Below are 13,489 nucleotides of genomic sequence, written 5' to 3'. Positions count from 1 at the left end.
TTAATAATAACAACATGGTAAATAGCATTCTTTAGTAAAAAATGCTTTAGAAAAGAGAAATTAATGTTATTTAGTTTTGTTTATTTTTATTTATACCTACAATTCTCATATGAATTTCTTAAAAAAAAATGTTAAAACAGTACATTGAATTACAAATACTTTAGAACACACAAAGTACAAATTATTGGCTTAAATATGAAAAATATTCCAAGTAACATATAGCATAGTTTATTTTCTCTGATATTTCTTAAGATTATTTTGATGGTTAATCATGAAGATAAAAAAAAGTCTCCTTGAAATTCTGTTACTCCTAAGACATGTATCCTTCCTCAAAGAAAACCCTTCATTTCAGGAAAGGGAATGAAATCTTGCGATTTCAATGGAGACTAAATTGGGCGAGCTGCCCTCCCTTTCCCCTGCACTTCTTGTCATCCCATTCACTTTTATGGTTTTTGCTGGATTTCAGAATTTTTTCTTTTTGAATTTCAAGATTTCATTTCTTCCTATTCTTCTCTTTTCTCTCTATTGGCATTTCTTTTCTGCCTTCTCTGATTTTTTAATTTCTGTTGAATATATTAAGTGATGGAAGAGACAAATGTATCCTTCCCTGTTCGTGAAAATTTCTGTTTTCTAAGCTGTCAAAAATTGTTTGTAGGAGCTTGATTTTTAAAGAAAGAATCTTGATTCATCTCTGGCCATTTGAGTGTATGGTCCTGTTTCATATGTCTCTATTTCTAAGTAAGTGTGGTCTGTTTTTTTTTCACCCCTCAGAGTCCTTTATTTCAATTTGTCTTAATAATGACTTTGGGATATTATGGAGCAGTTTGAATACTTTTAATACTGGCTTTATATCACTTTGTGTCATTTTGTATGTCCAGTCTGGTACATTTATCTGTTTCCTTCATGTTTAATTGTGGTGTTTTAAAAGTAAATAAATAAAAAAGTGAGAGAAATAAGTTGTCTGCAAACACAATTTTATTTTCTAGAGCATCTTCCTTACATTTTCAGGAATTAAAATGGAAGAGGTATAGTATCATTCAAGGTTTCTTTAGGTGATAACACATCTGTACTCTGATACCTTAGCAATCGGTAATCACCAGTAATTATTTTCATTGCAAAATCTATGTAGATGGCATGTACAGTTGAAATTGAGAAAAACTTACAAGGAAAATGCAAAATGCAATGGCTTTTAGACTATGCCTATAAAAATCAGTTTGGGTGAATAAATATGACAGAAAGTGGAAGAGGCAGTACTTCTGAAGAAGAAGAAAACACAGAATTTTATAGAGACATCATAATGTGAGAACATCCACAGAAGAGTGAAAGGGGATGAGAATGAGTTACAAGTCCAATTATTGGAGAAGAGCTATTGAAACTATAGTGGGAAATTAAGTCAGATATAAGAAAGGAAAAGATGAAATCAAGCAAAAGGAAATATGATTTATCTTAGCTCCTCCATATAAATGATTCTTTGTAAGGGCTCCTTAAACTCAGTACCCAATGCCAGTGCTACAGTAGGTAATGCAGACTCAGATTTCTTTGTCCTTTACACTCATCACTCCTCAGACAGAAGTCATCTCAAGTCTTTCCCTCTGCATTTGTTGTAGCCTGCTTCCTTGTCTGCCCTGCAGTATTCTCATGGGTACAAAGACCACAAGCTCTTTGGTCATCCCCACTTTCTTCATGACCAGTGAGAGATCTGCTTTGTCTCACAGCAGTTATTGTCTCTATTCCATAGGATCCTTCTTGATACTTCAGCTTTAAATTGCCTAAGCCATGACAATGGTTAGTCATTGTCAGCAAGGAGAGGGAGGTGGCTGGACTGAAAAATGTTTGTGTGATGTGATTCACATTCACCTTCAGAAATGGTTTTCTTTCTTTTGGATTGTGTTCCTGATTATTTTTATTCCTTTTGCTGTCTTCATGGCAAGTGTTACAGGCAACAGCAAGATTATCTCCCTTTTACATTGTAATATGTTTTCCTGTCTGAAAACATCAGCAGTTGTGTTGAGAACAGGGTGTTTGTCATTCTCTATCAGCTTCTGGCAGTACAAGGCTTATAGACATATCTTTCTCTCTGGACTTGGGTGCCCTTCTCACACACAGAGGGGTGTTCTTAGGGCCCAATTAACAAGTGTCACAGAAATTTGTTCCTCACACTGTAGATTGTAATGCTGAAGCAGGATGTGAGCAAATATTGTCCAGAATGTCTCCAGTACTGACAAATCCACATTGATAAATATAGTAAACTTATTTAATTTATTAAAGGCCAAAATTAAATATATACTAGGGTTATCAAGAATAATAAATACTGAGTTAATATATATTAATATAAAGGTCCAAAATATAGTGATAAATAGTCCCCACATATCAAAACCAAGCTGACCTTAGCCATTCTGACAAATAAAATTTATGTGTTTCAGTAATTCACAGAAGTCACCTACACTGCCTTAGACAATGTATATCTTTTATGTCTTTAATGGAGGTAAGTATGATAAGCGAATCATTGTCAAGATGGAGTGAGAAAGTGTAGACATGCTCTTAATCAACTGCTTGATGCTTTTGACATGTTTCAATTTGTGCTCAATGAGTTTGACAGTTGAGATCTAGCCAAGTGTTTCCCAAAGTAATATATATTTCTGCTTTTTCATACAACTTCTTGTATTTGATGCTTGTATTACCATGGGAGAGATTACACCATATAGTTTCAGGATCCTTTGGTTCTATATGTAAGACGTACGAATAAAAAGGTTGAATGACTTATCAACAGAAATAGCAGAAAGGGTTGATTTCATTGCATTGCATTCACAAGCAAAAATGAGGGCATTTTTTTTTCTGTCATCCTTGCTTTTCTAGCATCCAAGACTTATGTAGGTGAAATAAATACACTAGTGATTATCTAATAAAGTCCATTAATAGCCTATATTATTCTTTTCTTTTTCAGAATAAATATCTCAATAAACATAATTTGAAAGCTTCACAAGCAGCCAGTTCAAGTTATAAATCGTCTTGTAATATAATGAGAGGCATGGTTTTACTGTGAGTCGGTGGCCATTCTTGGCCAGATGGAAGTTCTTTCAAAGGCAGGGATCTTTATGGTCCATTCAAATACTCCAACATACAATTTGGCTGCCAAACACTCTTGAATGAGAAATTTTTGTGCCCAACATCTTGTTCCTGGGTTTCTGTTATTACAAAATAAATAACATAGATTTTGACGGGTTTCAAGATGATTCAAAAGAGCAAAAACAGCGCAATTTGAGTAATTATCTGTGCCTATTCACAGTTCTGTACCTGAGGGTCAGCTTTACCTTTTCCTGACACGTTGGTTAATGCCACAAAACATAAAATTAAGATCCTGCTGTCTTACTGAGAACACCAACAGGGGAAGTTAATCCAATTCATAATGTAATGATAAGAAATATAATCCCACTGGAGAGGGGTTATAAAGAAGCTGAAGTGGAGTTCTTTTGGAACTGATAGGAAAAAATATATATAAGAAACACATTATTTGATTACCCTATTAAACAGGTGGAAATATATATTTATTTGTCTTGGTAAGACAGGTATCTGTCAGGGAAAACTGGAGTTTCCCTTAGAATGGAGAATGTAAAAACATCCCTCCAAATTATTACAATTTTGCAATTAGGAGGTTTCAGGCAAAAATATGGGAATAGGAATAACAGTTGTTTACTGGGAATATATATTAAAAGAAATACAAATGCAGTACTACAAAAAAACAAACAAACAAAAGTCCTAGAAAACCCTGACAGAATCAGAGATATGACCTGACACCCTGTTGTCAGGGTGTTGGAAGCAGTCCAAATAAGTCCTCCTGGAATAACAGATGTTGTTCTGTGGAGTAGAGATGATCCTGTAGAAAAAAAGGGTCCAGTGCTGGTGAGATGGGTCTGATCCTCCTTCAAGAATTCAGTGGAAAACCAGCTAAATTGGTGTTTGCATTGCAGGTTTTATGCTGGTGGAAAGGCTTTGGCTGCTCCCACTGGGTGGAGCATCTCACAGTGGAATGAGGTGATGTTATCAGTCATGTGAGAGGCCTTAAATGGCCCATTCACAGGTGATGTCCCTCGGAGGAGGATGGGTGGAGGAAGAGATAAGGAGGCACTGCCTTATCTGGTGTTATCAGGTGTCCCATTAACAGAGGGCATCCGCCCTCTTTCCACCCCTAGAGTTACAAGAGATAAAGACAAATATCTCCCAACCAGTTTCAACAGATGAAAATAGAATACACATTTTTTTGGTTGTATTTTTCAACCCAAGACAAGTAAAATTAGTGAGATAACACTACCCTGAAAGCAGAAGAGAGAAATCAGGTTTAGGTTCCTAGACTTTTTGATGATTAGAAGGACTAACAAAAGAGCTTGTTAAGAAGGTCAAAATTAAATATATACTAGGGTTATCAAGAATAATAAATACTGAGTTAATATATATTAATATAAAGGTCTGAAATATAGGGATAAGTAGTCCCCACATATCAAAATCAAGATGACCTTAGCTATTCTAGCAAATAAAATTTATGTGTTTCAGTAATTCTTAAGTAATTCTCTTAAGACTTGCTTATTGCAAGTCAATAGGGATGATAATGGCTAAAATGCTGAGAAAAAAATCACAGTACTCTATTAACAAAAATGTTTTCTTTGTTGATTTCAGCATAATTGCAGTGTAAAACTAGATTCATAGAATGCAGCATCAGCTACATTACCTGAAAACCAAAAGCAGTTAACAGTTTCCCATCAAAAATTAAGAGGTATGCATAAATGAAGAGATTTGGGAATTATTCTGTAGGGTTGAAATAGGCCTTCACACATTAGAAAATCTTGGTGTTTACTTCATATTATCTAGTTTGGTGTTAACTTCATCTTATCTAGCCTGTTTTTCTGTCATTACTTTATTTGATCTTATGTTTCTTTCTATTCACTTCTTTTATCTTATGAATGAATGAATGAATGAAAGACTAATGCAACCTGAAACACTAAGTTTTGTGACATGGAAACTGATTAGAGTAATTATTACTAGTAACAAACAAGTCCTTCTACAAGTGTGTATCAGCAGCACCAGGGACAGAATATCTTCCCTATTTTACTCTAAGTAGCTAAGTAAATTGCTCAAAGTCCTCTGTAGAGACAAAGGAGACATCCTATTGAGTCTTTAGAAAGCTTATGAAAATTCTATACCCAAATAACCTGGATCCCAGTTTGATTCTGGCCTGTAATTTCCTATGCTTTACTTCAACTATTACTGATCCCATCACAGGATTAACTCAGAATCTGTGTTTACATGTGTGATAGCAAAAGGATTAATGACAGAGGACTCTCTTGTTGCTTATCAGTCTTTCCAGAATGCAGGCAGAAAAAATCCCTCTTATAACCCTAAATTAATATCTAAAATACACAAAACATAGACATTAACCATAATGCTGCACATTTATCTGATTAAAATAACTCAGAAAAAAAGAATAAAATAAGAGGTTTGTATGACGTAGACAATCCTATACTGTACATTTTATTACAGAGTAAAAGTAACTTTGAGAGTCTTAGTGTTGGTGTTTTTATTTTAATACAATTTCTCTAAGTCTATTCATGTAAGGTCAATCCATCTCTGATGGCCTATTAAAAAAAAAAAAAAAAAAGGAAACAGTGAGGCCTAACTGAAAAAAAAATGGCTCAGAAGCTTTTTTCCGAATCCATACTCCAAGATGTATTCAAATGACACAGCAGGACTCATTTAGAAGTAAGGGGTTTTAGTCAGGCAGATCAGACCCAGGGTTTTCTGATTTATTTTTAGTTCAGCATTTGTGGGGCTTAATTGTTAGACATTTCTGAAGAAAGTGAAGTGCCTGTTTCTGTACTTATGTCATTATGGCTGGTAACTGTAGCACTGCACATAGCAAGATCTACCTTGCATTTTCCATTCTTAGGAGAAAAACCAAAACCAAACCAAAAACAAAAAAAAAAACAAACAAACAAGCAAAAAACCACAAACAAAAAAACCCACCAAAAAGATATAGCCAGAGTTTGAACCACAGTATTGACTGTAGCGTATCTGCCACACACTGAATTTGCTCCTAAAAATCAATGGATTTCCATTTCAGAACAGTAATGGGGAAACTAAATTGTTTTTCCATGCTCAGTCATTATTTTAAATAACTAATTCAGTTACTATACTTCAGAGTGAAAATTTAAATCTGGCTTATGAATGGTTGTATGCAAAAAACTCTTTAAATGGGACTAAGTTGAAAGACTTTAAATCTCATATTGCTCAAAATTGAGCAAGCCTCTAAATCTCATATTGCTCAAAATTGAGCAAGCCTCTAAATCTCATATTGCTCAAAATTGAACATACTGGGTGCAGAATTCATCACTGTGGATCTTCACTCAACTGCCCCATGTCCTCCCGCAAAGAGTAACTACTCTGGTGTCTTTTGCAGCTGTCAGGGGTTGACTGGTGCCAACTGAAGGCACTCTATTCATCTCCTCCTCTGCTGGACAGGGGAAAGAAAATATAACAAAAGGCTTGTGGGCCAGTAGAAGGACAGGGAGGAATCACTCACCAATTGCCATCATGGACAAAAGAGATTGACTTGGGGAAAATGAATTAATTTAACCAATCAAATCAGAGTAGGATAATGAGAAATAAAACCAAACCTTAAAAATCTTCCCTGCAATAACACCACCTCCCTTCTTCCTGGGCTTAATGTTACTTTCCATTCTGTCTTGCTCATCCCTATCAGTGTCACACGAGGACAAGGATGGGAACTGTGAGAAGACTCCCCACACTCAGTTCCTACAGAGTGGGGTTCCTATCATGGGAGACAGTGCTCCATGAACCTCTCCAAGACGAGTCCCTTCTACAGGCTACGGTTCTTCCCAAGCTGCTCCAGCATGGGTCCCTTCCAGAGGGTGCAGTCCCTCAGGAACAGACTACTCCACTGTGAGTCCCCCACAGCGTCACAAACCCTTCCAGCAAACCAGCGCCACGTGCACTCCTTCCCATGGGTCCGCAGGTACAACCAGGAGCCTGTTCAGCGTGGGCTTTCCACAGGGTCACAGCCTCTTTTGGACATCCACCTGCCCTGGTGTGTAGCTCTCCAGGGGCTGCAGGTGCACCTCTGCTCCCCATGGACCTCCACAGGCTGCAGGGGCACAGCTGCCTCACCATGCTCTGCACCAGGGGCTGCAGGGAATCTTAGCTCTGGCACTTTGGAACACTTCCTCCCCCTCCTTCTTCCAACTGGCATTGGCCCCATTGGACATGGGAGAAACTTCTAGAAGCTTCTTGCAGAGTCACTCATGCAGCCACCTGCTACTAAAATCTTGCTATGAAAAACCAATATACAGACCTTGAGCAAGAGAGAAAGACAAAACAAAATCCTGGTCAGAGAAAGGATAACTGGATTTTCAGAAAGCTTATCAGAGAACTTTATGAGACTTTCTTTTCGAGAACCAAACTGACTTTTTCTTTCAATATTTCTTTCCTGATGTCCACCTAAATCTCCTCCCATTACCTTTTTCTAATTCCATCAGACCCACTTTCATTCAACAGTTCTTCCAAAATAACTATTTCTTTCTCTGAAGTTTAATTAGTGCTTGGATATTCTCATCCACAGCATTTAATTCCATTGACTAACACAGTTTGCTGGTATCACTGTGCCTGCTCTGTGCTGAAAAAAATAGCTAAACAAATATTTAAGATTTTATTGTCTAGTTAAACTGAAATCTTTTGGGGAAAGAAATTGTTATATTACCAAGTGTATAAACAAGAGGAAAAATTACAATGTGAAAAGAAAAGAGATGTTGTAGAGAAATAATGGCAATTCTAAAAATGCCAAAACAAGCATTTTATATATTGTCTTATGTGCATTTTTGGATACTTATCAAATTTTTGTGATTGCATACGTCCCTATAGACATGTATTTTCTTTTTTTTTTCTTTTTTTTCTTTTTTTTTTTTTCTGTTTTAGGACTTAAGTACTGAAACAAGGCTGCAGAAAGAAAAGTTGGTTTGGTAATTTTTTTTTAAGATACATTAAAATTTAGGCATCTCTGTCTTTTCCATGCATTTCCCATTAAATGCTCAAACATTTAGATCCTTTGCAGTATTGTCACACTTCCAGCTCTACAGAACATGACTTTAGCTCTACAGACGAATCTGTATAGAACTGTAGCAACGGATAACCTGTACCAGGTCTTTAAGTTCTATATAAACATTTTCAAAATACATAATGAAAATACAATAGAATAGGCACAAACACACATACTACAATTGACCTAATTTTAGATAGCTGTCAATATTATTAATAGGGCTATTCATTTTAATGTAGCTACTAATACTTAAGTTACTATTAAGTTTTTTTAAAAAATATTAATGGTAACTATGTAGTTGACATATTCAATACAGAACTATGAATTATTAGAATGCTAATTTTAGTCATATATTTAAAATAAAAATTATACTAGAACCGTAGAAATCACAAAAAGCACAACCTCACACTTAGTGTATCTTCTGAAATCCCATCATCTGAGTGAATTTCTCTATGAAATAATAAATTTGTTTTCAACTGCTTCAACAGATTTTATTTATTTCAGTTTACTACTTGTTTCTTGTAGAGTATTCCTTTTGTTGAAGTGACTAAACTAAAAGTGCATTGCTTGCCAGGAGTTGTCTTTTTTTAGGATTAGACATTCATAAAACATATTGAGAAATACATTCTAATCTTTTCCTTAATCCTAATATTTTCAATACATTTCAAAGAAATTAAATTGTTTTCATCATCACTTTTTTGAAGGAAAAAATATTTTGCATTTTGCTCTATCTGCACCCCCCAAAAAATCTTTACCTAAGCAAAAAGTCCTCTGAATGTTTCATTTTAAGAGAGAAAGTAATTTTCTGTTGAATTTTTTTAACAATAAACATTCCAACAAGAGCTGGTGGTGAAGCATATTACAGAAAAGAACTTTCTGATGCCACTCTCTGAGGTTCATTTGTTACAGAAAATCAGCCCAGAGAGTCTTATTCAATAATGTGAACCTTAAACATTTCATCCATTGTAATAACATAAAAAGAAATTAGGACCATAGGCACTAGCTCTCTACCTTCTAGATGAGCTTCTGCTATTACACACTTGCTTCATAAATTACCTGTTGGCTCCAAGCCACATTCAACCTCCACTTGATGTTCTGATCTCTAAATTGCCAGAGGATCTGAAATAAAGGAGGATTCAGCAAGCTGTATTCTGTTATCATCCCAGCAGCTGAAGTCTGGCATGGCAGCATGACATTTGATTGGTAGATTGCCACCTAATAAATTAATGTAATAGATAATAGGATCTAATTGCTTGAGTCTCTCCTTTCTGTAGCATCAGCTAACCTGATGAGTAGCTTACATTTTTGCTGACACAGTCAGCAGTTCTGTTGGCCTTTAGAGTAGTAATATCACTTTTTGGCCAAGTCTGGAGAAAGTCTTTAAGGATTCACCTAACTTTTGTATTCCTGGCTCAGTTACCTACATAGACTCTGTGCAGGCTCCGTTTTCTACACATCCATTTCTTATGAAGGAAAATTGCTAATAAATCATCAATAGGAGAAAGAGAGAGGAACTATTTTTGGATGACCATAATTTGGGAGCCCAGTACTCTGGCTCTTCCAAAACCCTGTGAAAAAAAGTGCTGGGATCAAAATCTCTTTTTACAGAATTTATAACAGATTCTGTTGAAACTCCCTATTTTGATACTGCTGTGTAGACACTCCTTATTTCACTCTAAAATGAATTACTTACATTTTTAAAATTGGGCTTTGTAACTTAGTAAGCATGCTATTTTCTCCTTTTTCCCCACCCTATTCTCTTGTGTCACACAAACATTGGCACATCTATATTTTGATTACTCTACCAGTAATATTAGAAAGGAGTTGCACATACCGTGTGTAATCCTTCCTCACTGCTGTTGGGAGGCAGTAGCTGTACAGCTGAGGCAAAACAGGCATTGTAACTGCATCAGACCATCAGTCACTGATCATGAAAATGTACCAGAAATATGTGGGAGTGAAATAGTGTAATTAAAAAGGATACAGGTGAGTAGAGGAAGATTTCTAAAAAACAGAAAAGGAGTGAAATCTGTGGTGATGCACCTTCCCCAGGTCTGTCCATCAAGGGCAAAAGCAATTTATTCTAGCTTAATAGGACGAGGATCTTTGGTAGCAATCCTATGGTTATCATATTGGTTTTATCTACAAGAAGTTTCTATCATGAAGGACTTATGTTTCTTAGATCCTAGTTTTTTGGGGTTTTTTTTTTTAATGTTTGTAGCAGAATCATGAAGGAAAAATTATGAAAACAAAATATGTCATCTGATGTCTAAAATAGATGATGTATATTTCCAAAATAAGGAGAAAACCCTGGGCACTAATTTTGGAATTACTGAGACAGAAAGTAATTACTCCAGCTTTTGATGGCTGGAAAAATCACCAGTGTCCAGAGACTTGTTGAAGAAATATTTCTTCTATAAGTTCCGTTTGCTTACTCAGTCATTAAAAGTCAGGAAGTTAGATAAGGAAAAATCTTTACACATATTTTTGAAAAGGGACTCCTGTTTTTGGTTATGTTCACAAGCAACTAAAAGATAATCTCTCACTTCTGCTTACTTGGGAATGTTCACATTTGACGTTGTGCTATTAGCCACAGAAGCTTGTCTGTCAAGTATAGTACACGGACACCTGGCACCAGGAATTTTCTGGTCTTTGTGTGGAAAAAATTTTTTTAGAAAACAGCATTTTTGTCCCTCCTTGCCATGTTTTAGACCCATTTCAGCTCTGTTGCTCTAGCTACACTCCTTTTAGGCCCTGTTCTTCATACACGGAACATACAAATCTTACTTTGTGGTGGGTTTTGCTAGCTCTTTAGCTGATAGATGCAGTCTCTTTCCATGGGGAATTGGGATTTATCTCAGATTAGTGAATTTTCTTTTTCAGAGTAAAATCTGAAATGAAGCCAATTTCTAGTTAGGTCGTAAGCTAATTCCTTCAAGTTGTGGGTGTGAATTATGTTCTATTATGTTCTATTATGTTCTATGTTCTGGAAAATCTTTCATTTTAGCCTCACGTTACAGGCAGCAAATTTTAGCATTTACACCACATAATGTTGCTAAAACAATCTCCTGAAATGTTCCAGATAAAAGACATAAATTATTGGGAGCCATTTCTGTGTTCTTGATCAGAGTTCTTGTACTTACAGCTTTTCAAGGTTGTTTTGTTTTTTGCCTTTGTAAAACCCCTTTTTATGAATTTTTACTTTACTGCTACCATTCAAAACATTGCAAAGAGTTGTAGAAACATCTTTTTTATTAAAATTATTTTGCATCATTTACATGAAAAGTTAAACTTTCACAAGCACTGTTATCAGTAGTGTGTTAGTCAAGGTAGTGCTGACCTTAATACAGAGATCAGATATTGGGAATTGGGCCCTGAGCCCTAGATAACTATTTTTTTATGTATCTATATTTATCATAATTATCTCTGTTGTCTGGTTATCATTCCCATAACTGGGTAAAGAATTATACCAATAGCTTTCAGTAGTTACTATTGACATACAGCCTTCAAGGCAGGATTTGTTAAAGCTGCTTAAGATAATGAGAAAATAATTTTCACCTCCCTGTGCTTCATTTATCTCATCTGAAAACAGTGCATACAATAATACATCTTTTGAAATTCACTGCAGTGCTATGTAAGATTTAGTCAACAGATTTTGGAATTTTGGAAGAATGAAAAATATATAATGGAAAGGTATAAACAAAATAATTCAGATATTGGTATTCAGTTATATATATATATATATATATATATATATATATACACACTTATCTTGCATTACAGCTTTATTAGCTAGACTTTTGTGTGTTCTTCCATGAGCTGTACAAATCCCGGGACTAAAAGTCTCCAGGGAACAGATAACTATTGAAAAACTTCAAAATGGTAGAGAATGATGCAGGAGATCTGTAGAAAACTCATGCATGTTTAGATATATATATACATATGAAAATATCTTTGAATTAATAGCGAAGTTCTACATATCACAGCTGGAATTGTTTTGTGACGAAGCAATATAACAATAAAACAACTTTATAGGGACGGCTAGAAATGGAAGGAGAGAAACACTCCAGCAGTGTACAGAAATACTGAGTGCACTAACAGGCTCCATGGCTCCTTCCCTCCTTAGCTGGGCTTTAACTGTGAAACCATATCTTGGAGAAACCTGAGAGAAGTATCCTCAGGGGTTTCCCCCATGACCCATTTCAAGAATCACGTCTTAACCTCTCCTTCCCTTGCAGAACAGTCCACTCTTGCTGCTTTTGTAACTTCATTTTCTACCCTAGAATGTGTAGCAATGGTTTAATGAATAGCTCAAAGAGAGGCTGATGGTCTCCATCTCGGGCTGTATTCTAGTAATGACATTTTAAAATTGTATCCAGATCTTCAGATCTTTTCTTACTGGATTTATACAGTGAGGCAATCTATTTCCATTACAATGTATCAACATTTCTCCATGGCTACAATCGCTACATAAACAGGTTTCCACGGATTTCTGGTAATCTGAGGTGTTGAAATATCAAGAGACAATTTTAGGGTTCTGAGTTACATGAAAAATCATGGTCAGAATTTCTTTCCCTAATCAAAGATTGGATACTGGAATTTCAATTGAAGACAAAATTTTTTTAAACAATCTAAATTATTTTGTCCAATATTTTTTAATTAGGAATGTGATGTAGCATGGAAAGTAAAGTGGTTAGTTATTTTCTGCTGCATTTAAAATTGCCCAAATTATTTAGGTCAAAAATATTTCCAAATATCAAGGAGTTCTTTCACTTCTCAGCTGTCTGCCTGAGCCTTCTTTCACTAGACTGTTTTTAAGCTAGCAAATATGAGAGCCTCAAAGATAAGGAAAAAAACCCCAAGCACAAAAACCTAAATACTATTTTAATGATATAGGAAAATATATTTGATGTCATTATGAACAAAATGTGATGTTCTTCCTCAACTTTAATTTTTCCAAATTAAAAAATAATAACAATAAGAACAAAGACATATAAAAGAACATGTGGACTTAAATATGCAGCTGTTGCAAAGTTTCAAATATTGATATATGTGGCTCATGTTGTATAACTGAGAAAAACAGCAGCTATGTGTTGGAAAAAAAATCCTATTCACAACTAAACCTTCTCATATCTCAAGAAGATAAATTTGAATTCTTTTAAGTGTAATGGATGCTGAAAAGCATGTTTCTGGAAGATATAAGGGTTGTGTTTAAAGTAAAGCATAAGAAATTTGAAAATGGAAAAGAGTTATAGCTGCAGAATATGAATTTACTCACTTGAAAGTTCAGTACTTTGATTTCATGGCTAATAGTTTTAAATAGGAACATATTCACAGACTAGAAAAATCATAAAGAGAACGTAAATCCTTTATTAACTTTCTTTTCTA

This window comes from Prinia subflava, chromosome 1, assembly GCF_021018805.1.
Source record: "Prinia subflava isolate CZ2003 ecotype Zambia chromosome 1, Cam_Psub_1.2, whole genome shotgun sequence".
Classification (NCBI taxonomy): domain Eukaryota; kingdom Metazoa; phylum Chordata; class Aves; order Passeriformes; family Cisticolidae; genus Prinia; species Prinia subflava.
The sequence above is the reverse complement of the archived record's forward strand: the minus strand, read 5'-3'. Positions refer to the sequence as shown.